We start from the raw sequence: 8,539 nt of genomic DNA, 5'->3' as shown, positions 1-8,539 counted from the left end.
GGGGCTTGGGACCATAGTCTCAGGGGACAGTGTGGTCAACTGGCATAACATAGCCCACAAAGCCCATATATTCTACTTGGATGAGAAGCATCTTGACTCTTGAAAATTCATGAGCAGCCATTTAAGACACAGCTATTGGTCTTTCCATGTGTGGAAGAAAGAAGGATAATAAGAATTGAAGACACTTGGAATTAATTAGGCCAATGGACTAATGGACTATGTGAACATCAGTCTCTACAACTCTACAACCAGAACTAGATGGAGCCTGGCTACCACTTCTAACTGCTTTAAAAGGGATCACATTAGAGGGTTCTGGATACAGTGGGTGAAAATGTGGAACAAAACAAAGTTATTTAATAAGTTTAAAAAACAAACAAACCTGGTATTCTGATCAGAAGCAGACTGGAGAATATTGCCCACGATCATCCTTTAGGTCTGGAAAGGAACTTGCTCTCTTGACCTAATTTTCAGCAAACATAAAATTGATGGGGGCTGGGAGGCAACAATACTGGTAAGGTTATGCTAATCATGGAATGGTCAACCATTCCAAATCAAAATGGAAAATTTATCTAATGGAAAAACTGAGCAAGGATGGGAAGGTGAGTAAAATACACACAGGGGAAAGTGGGATATCTGTTATTGCAAGGAGAGGATTTAATCATTGACAAGAAATAAAGTGTATGATTTGTTGTGTGCAAAGCTGATGATCTTATCTGTTAGCCTTCACTCAATTCACAATACTAAGTTAAAAAAAGAGAAAGAAATGGAATTAATAATGATAGCTATCTTGGGGGTTAATGAGCTGAAATTGACTGGTATTGGCCATTTTGAATTAGACAATCATGATTTATGCTTCTGGCATGAACAAAAACAAGATAAATGATGTCTCATTCATCATGAAAAAGAGCATTTCAGGATTTATCTTGAAGTACAATGCTGTCTGTGATAGGATAATATTCACATTACTCTAAGACCATCTTAAAAACACATTTGACACATTAGGCACTAATGACTGAAGACCAGAAGAACTGTGTGATGACATCAAGAACATCATGCAAGAAGAAAACATAATGTCAATAAAAAGACAGGAAATAAAAGACCAGAGAGACTCTGAAACTTGCTGAAACTCTTCAGCATTGATATGTTTTTTTTTAAAAAAAAGGACAATATGAACATATACAAGTTCTGATCTGAAATTTTCAAAGGGCAGCTCTAGAAGACAAAATCAAGAATTACATTGAAATGTACAAAGACCTGGTTAGAAAACCAAAAGGGAATAATATGTTCAGCATTTCTCAAGCTGAAAGAACTGAAGACAAAATTCATCCTTGACTTACAATTTTGAAGGACTCATGGACACAACATTGAATGATGCAGAAAGCATAAAAAAATGATGAAAGTTATACTGAGTCACTGTACCAAAAAGAAACGGTCTAAGTTCAAACATTTCGAGACACATGATCAAGAACTGATGGTTCTGAAGGAAGAAATTCAGGCTGCACTGAAGACAAACAAAAAGTCCATGATTTAAGGGAACACAAGTTGAAATCTTTCAACAAACTGATGCAGGATAAGAGGTGCTCACTCTTATATGCCAAGAACTTTGGAAGACAACCACTTGGCCAGCTGATTGGAAGAGATTCATATTTTTGCTGATTCCAAAGAGAGGTGATGCAACAGAATGTGGAAATCATAGAACAATATCATTAATATTACTTGCAAGTAAATTTATGTTGAATATAATTCAAAATTGGCCAAGAGGTCTTAGAATAATGGTGAACATCAAAAACCACAGCTTTCAGTATGGGTTGTACCTCAATGTAAAGGAAATAAAAACCCTCACAACTGAACCAATAAATAATATCATAATAAATGAAGAAAAGATTGAAGTTGTCATAGAATTCATTTAGCTTGAATCGACAACACTCATGGAAGCACTAGTCAAGAAATAAAATGACATTTTCTATTACATAAATCAGCTGCACAAACCTCATTAACGTATTCAGGAGTAAAGATAGTTTAAGGAGTAGCAGGCACCTGACCCAAGCCATGGTATTTTCTATAGCCTCATATGCATATGAAAGTTAAACAATGAATAAGAAACACAATAGAAGAATTGATGCATTTGAGTTATGGAGTTGGAGAAAATATTGAAATTATCATGGATTTCCAGAAAAACAAGCACATCTGTTTTGGAAGAAATACAGCCTCAATGCTCCTTAGAAGTCAGGGTGGCAACACTTTGTCTCTCACACTTGGGATGTGTTATCAGACTAGACCAGTCCCTGGAGAAAGATATCAGGCTTGGTAAAGTGAAGGGTCAGCAAAAAAGGAGGAGACACCAATGAGATGGATTGGCAAAATGTCGTCAGCAATGAGCTCAAGGGTAACATCAATGTAAGAATGACACAAGACCCAGCAGCATTTCATTCTGTTGTACATAGGGTCACCACAGATTGGAACGGACTCAGTAACACCTAACAAGAGCATCACAGGAAGATCAGTTAATATCACTATTATCCAAATTTATGCACCAACCATTAAAGCAAGTGATGATGAAATTGAAGAATTCTATCAACTTCTTCAGTCTGAAATTGATCAAATATGCAATAAAATGCATTGATAATTAGTGGTAATTAAAATCTGAAAGTTGGAAACAAAGAGGAATAATCAGTTGTTGGAAAATAGGGCCTTGGTAATAGAAATGATGCTGTGAATTGCATGGTAGGATTATGCAAGACCAATGGTTTATTAATTGCCAAAACTTTAACAATGCAAAAGGTTAGTATAAATGTTGACCTCAACAGATGGAATGCACAGTAATGAAATCGACTACATCTTTGGAAAGTGATGATGGAAAAGGTCAAAATCATCAGCCAAAACAAAGCCTGGGACAGACTGTTGAACAGACTATAAATGCCTATAGGCAAGTTTAGGCTGAAGCTGAAGAAAATTAAGACAATTCCACAAGAGTCAAAATATGGCCTTCAATATATCGCACTCGAATTTTGAGACTATCTTAAGAATGAATTTGATTCATAAGGCACTAATGATGAACTACCAGAGGAGTTCTGGCATGACATCAAGAAAACCATAAACTAAGAAAGCCATAAGTCTTTAAAAATATAGAAAAGGAGAAAAAAGACCAAAATTGGTGTCAGAAGAGACTCTAAAATGTTCTCTTGAGGAGAGAGGCTGAAATAGCTTGAAGCAATGAGGAAGTAAAAGAGGTGAACAGAAAATTTCAAAGTGCAGCTTGAGAGGAAAAAAAAGTTAAATATTATAATGAAATGTGCAAAGAACTGGAGTCAGAAAACCAAAAGGGAATAATATGCTCAGCTTTCTCTAGATGAAAGAATTAAAGAAAAAAATTCAAGTCTTGCAATGTTGAAAGATTCTATACTGAAGGATTTTATGGGCAAAATGGAGTCCCTGTGTGCTGCTATAGGATAAACAGTAGACTGCTAACTGCACGATTGAAGGTTTAAACTCACCAGTGACTCCTCAGAAATCCTATACAGGTCCCCTGGAGAAGAACATCATGCTTGGAAAAGTTTAGGGTAAGCCAAAAAGAGAAAGACCCCTAATGTGATGGACTGATACAGTGACAGCAACAACGGGCTAAAACGTAGCAAATATTGTGAGAACGTTTTAGTACCAGATATTCAATAGAACTTAGTAACACCAATATTATGGGCAAAGTATTGAACGATGCAGGAAGCATAAAAAGATAGAAAGATGACACAGTCCCTGCACTAAAATTAATTATTAAGTAATTATTTCAAGGGGCAGAGTATGATCAAGAAACAATGGCACTGACGGAAGAAGTCCAAGCTTTACTGGATGTATTGCAAAAAGCACAGCTCCAAGAATTTGTAAAATGCAAATTCAAATATTTCAACAAACTGATTGTGGAGGCACTCATCTATTCCAAGACGTTTGGAAGACAGCTACCTGGCCAAGTGATTGGAAAAGAGATCCATATTTGTGCACATTCCAGAGAAAGGTTACTCAAAGAGAATGCATAATCCATTGAACAATAAATATCATTAATATCCCATGCAAATAAAATGATGCTGAAGATACTTCTAAATTTGTTGCAACAGTACATTGAAAGAGAGTTGCCAGAAAGTCAAGATGGATTTTCAGATGTGGAACTAGGGATATCATTGCTGACATCAATGGATTTTGGCTGAAAACAGAGAATACCACAAAGAAGTTTGTTGTGCTTTATTGACTATACAAATGCATTTGACTGTGTAAATCATAACAAACTATGCATAACATTGTGAAGAATAAATATTCTAAAACATTTAATTGTACTCACAGTGAACCTATACATAGACCAAGAAATAGAACAAGAGAACACTGAACGGTTTAAATTTCTGTCAAAGTTGTACGCTTTCCCCATACTTAATCAATTTGTATTTTAAGCAAATAATCTGAAGATCCCGTATTATATGAAGAAGAAAGTGGCATCAGGATTGAAGGAAAACTTTTTAACAACCTGCAATATGTACATGACACAACAGTGTTTGCTGGAAGCTAAGAGGATTTGAAATACTGATGACTATTAAAGACCTCAGCTTTCAGTACAGATTACACCTCAATGTAAAGAAAACAAAAATCCTCACAACTGGACGAATAAATAATATAATAGTAAACAAAGAAAAGATTGAAGTTGCCAAAGACTTCATGTTGCTTGGATCCACAATCAATGCTCAATGGAGAAACTGTCAAAATATCAGAGGGCATGCTACATTAGTCAAATCCGTTTCAAAGATCTCTTTAAAGTGTTCAAGAGCAAAGATGTCAGTTTGCATTCTAAATTGTGACTGACCCAAGCCATTGTATTTTCATTCGCCTCTTATGCAAGTGAAAATTGAACAATGCTAAGGAAACCATGGAAGAATCAAAGCATTTTAGTGATGGTAAAGAATACTAAAAGTACAGTAGATTGACAGAAGAATAAGTAAATCTGTTTTTGAAAAAGTACAGCCAGAATTCTCCTAAGAAGTGAGGAAAGAAAGACAATCTCATGTAATTTGGACATGCTGTCAGGAATGACAAGTCCCCTGGAGAAGAACATCATGCTTGGAAAAGTTTAGGGTAAGCCAAAAAGAGAAAGACCCCTAATGTGATGGACTGATACAGTGACAGCAACAACGGGCTAAAACGTAGCAAATATTGTGAGAATGTTTTAGTACCAGATAGCGTTTTGTTCTGTTGTGCATAGGATCGTGAGTGAGTTAGAGCTGACTCAATGGCACCTAAGAACAATATCCCACCCATAATAGCTTCAATTAAGTTAATTTTCATGGAATTATTTTTTTCAGTAACAGGCATTTAAAATAATTTTATGATCAAGTTTGTTTTCATGGAAGTAGTTAGTTTAACAGTTAAAATTTCACTAATTTCAAGGAAAGAAAGGTCTTACGAGAGTACAAGGAGTGCAAACTTTGAGGAATCCAGTTATATAGCTCCAACTGAAAAGGCTTAATTATTGCTCAAGCTAGAGAATGTAGCCTAATTGCATAGTGGGTTATACGTTGGGCTGAGAACTGCAATTTCAACAATTCAAATACTTTTCACATGAGAAAGATGAGGCTTTCTGCTCTTGTAAATATGTAGTGCCTTGAAAGCCCTATACAGGATCGCCGTGAGTTAGAACTGACTATACAGCACACGGCAGCATTAGCAGAACTAGAGAAGTATTAAGAATGAAAATGAAACCGTAGACAGCTTCAATCTAGCCTCCATTTATAAAGAAGTTATATTTTGGTCCTATTTTCAGGATTTTTGTCTTCTTTACATTGAATTGCAATCCATACTGACTTCCATCAGTAAGTACATCAAGTTTTCTTTGTTTCCAGTATGTAAGATTGTGTCATCTGCGTATCACAGGTTATTATTGCGTTTTCCTCAAAGTCTGATGTTTTATTCTTCTTAAATTAATCCATCTTCTTAGGTAATTTACTCAGCGTACAGGTTGAATGAGTATGGTAAAAGAATATAAGCCTTTCCTCATTTAATCCAGTCAGTGTCTGCTTGTTCTGTTCATATTGCTGCCTAATGGTCTATGTATGTCATTTATGTACATAGATTGTATATGTGTCTTCATGTGTGCTTTAGTTGTTCATGATATAACTTCCATTTAAAATCAACTATAATATTGGTGATCAAAAGCAAAAGTAGTATGTGTTCTTTAAGCAGAATGTGATGAATTGGATCATAAAAATATAGTGAATGTGAGATAGTAAGATTTTTCTATATACCACAATTTCTATGAAAAGTATATTCTACATATTCTAAGACAAAGATAATGAGTCAGGGAACTTAACTGTTTCAACAATCAATGTAAAATTCTGTTGATCTTCCACAGCAAAAATTTAACTTCTTCCAAATTTGTCTTTTTACAATTAAATTCCAATTTTTCCAATTAAGCAGGCTGTCTTAGACTGGGTTCTCTAAAAAAGTAAAATCAGTGACGCTTATATATGCCCATATGAGAGAAGTTTGTTTCAAGGAAATGGCTGATACGGTCGTAGAGAGGGGCAAGTCCCAAGTCCATGGGTTGTATGAACTAAGATGAACTGGTCAGATGGCAGATGGGCAGGCCAGGCAGGTGAGATGGCAGGCTTCTGATGATTCCCAGAATTGGTAGGCAAAAGCAGGCCACTTTACTATCTTAAGTTCAAATAACTGGAGGGCAAAGAGACAGATGCAGGATCCAGACCCAGGAGAAAGAAAGCAAGTTTTGCCATTGTTGTTATAGGTACCGTTGATTCAGCACCAACTCATAGCAACCTTATGCACAACAGAATGAAACACTGCATCAACTTTAAAATCATTGCTAAGCTTGAGCCCGTTGCTGACGCCACTGTTCCAATCCATCTTGTTGGAGGTCTTCATCATTTTCATTGACCCTCCACTTTACCCAACATGATGTCCTTCTCCAGGGACTTGTCCATCTTGATAATATATCTGAAATATGAAAGATGAAGTCTGGCATTCCTGGCTTCTAAAGAGCATTCTGGCTCTACATCAAACACAGATTTCTTTGTTGTCTGGCAGTCCATGGTTCTCTTAATACTCTTCTCCAACACAATAACTCAAATACATCAGTTCTTTTACCACCTTGTTTATTCTTTGCCCAAATTTCACACCATGGCTTGGATCAGGTGCATTTTAGTCTTTAGATTGCAAATATTGCTCTTGAACACTTTAAAGGGGTCTTGTAAAGTATATTGGACCAATGCAATATGCTGTTTGATTTCTTGACTGCTGCTTCCTTGGGAGGTGATGGTTGATCTGTGCAAAATGAAGTCTTTGACAGCTTCAAAATCTCTCCAGTTATTTTGATATTATTTATTGGATCAGTGGTGAGGATTTCTGTTTTCTTTACATTGAGGTGCAGCCCATACCAAAGGCTTTGATCTTCATCAGTAAATATTTCAAGACCTCTTACTTGTTTCCAATCCTTCTTCTTTCCCACCCTTCTGATTTTCTCCTTAGTTAAATGCTTTGGGTCATTAATGGTTAACCATCCTATATTGTGAGTTCCTCAATAGTATTGTTCCATGTCCTTATATACCTAGCTATTGCTTGGCTAAAAATTGAGCCAGGAGATGAGTTTACTTTCAGACATTACCAAAGGCCATGAACTCAGGGATTCCCCACTCTTTATCTAACCCAGTAAACTTAAACTATTTTATGATTTAAAGTTTTTTCACATTTTCCCTATCCAAGACCTCCTAATGTAATCCCTTTCAGAGAAGTTAGCAATGGTAGCTGAGCACCATGTAATTCTGACCCAAGAGTAGTGGAGACTGATGTTCACATGTTCTGTTAGTCCACTGGACTAATTGTTTGCAAGCATCTTTAATGTTCATCAATTTTCTTTCCTCTGTACAGGGAGACACCAAAAGTTGTACTTTAGGTAACTACTCATGAACTTTTAAATTACTAGTCATTACTCACCAAAGTAGGATGTAGAACATTGTCTTTGTGGATGGTTATACTAGTTTAGTCCTGGTGTGGTACTGTGAGTTAATGTGCTGGACTTCAAAGTTGCTTTGAACCGAAAACGGTGGTTCAAGCTCACCAGCTGCTTCCTGGAAACCCTATACAGGGATGCTATGAGTCAGAATCGACTAGAAATCACTTAACAACAAAATGCCAGCTGACCATGTTTTCCCTCAAGTCTATGGTTCTGAGTCTCTAGGCCCAGCAAATCATCCACTCAATATGTGATATGTTTTCCTAATTGTGCGCTCTGTATACTCCATCACATACATGAATATGTTTGTAGCAAAGACAAATACCATACACATATATTCTCTGTCAAATCTTTATTTATTTGTGGGTGCACTATCACTCTCCTGCCCAAACCTGTTCAGCCTGTGTATATATCTTTGTAACTATTCATGTTGTTGTTGTTAGGTGCCATTGAGTCGGTACTGACTCATAGCAACCCTATGCACAGCAGAAGGAAACACTGCCCAATCCTGGGCCAACTTCACTACCGTTGCCACAACTG

At 36.4% G+C, this 8,539-nt stretch overlaps 1 pseudogene; it reads left to right on the top strand.

Moving 5' to 3' along the window:
• The first annotated feature begins 533 nt into the window (after nucleotides 1–533).
• Nucleotides 534–8,539, top strand: part of LOC102815136 — a 35,856-nt pseudogene continuing 27,850 nt past the window's right edge.

The sequence above is a fragment of the Chrysochloris asiatica genome, unplaced genomic scaffold (genome assembly GCF_000296735.1).
Source record: "Chrysochloris asiatica unplaced genomic scaffold, ChrAsi1.0 scaffold00016, whole genome shotgun sequence".
Lineage (NCBI taxonomy): Eukaryota > Metazoa > Chordata > Mammalia > Afrosoricida > Chrysochloridae > Chrysochloris > Chrysochloris asiatica.
Note: the sequence above shows the minus strand (reverse complement) of the source record. Positions and strands in the feature narration are given on the sequence as shown.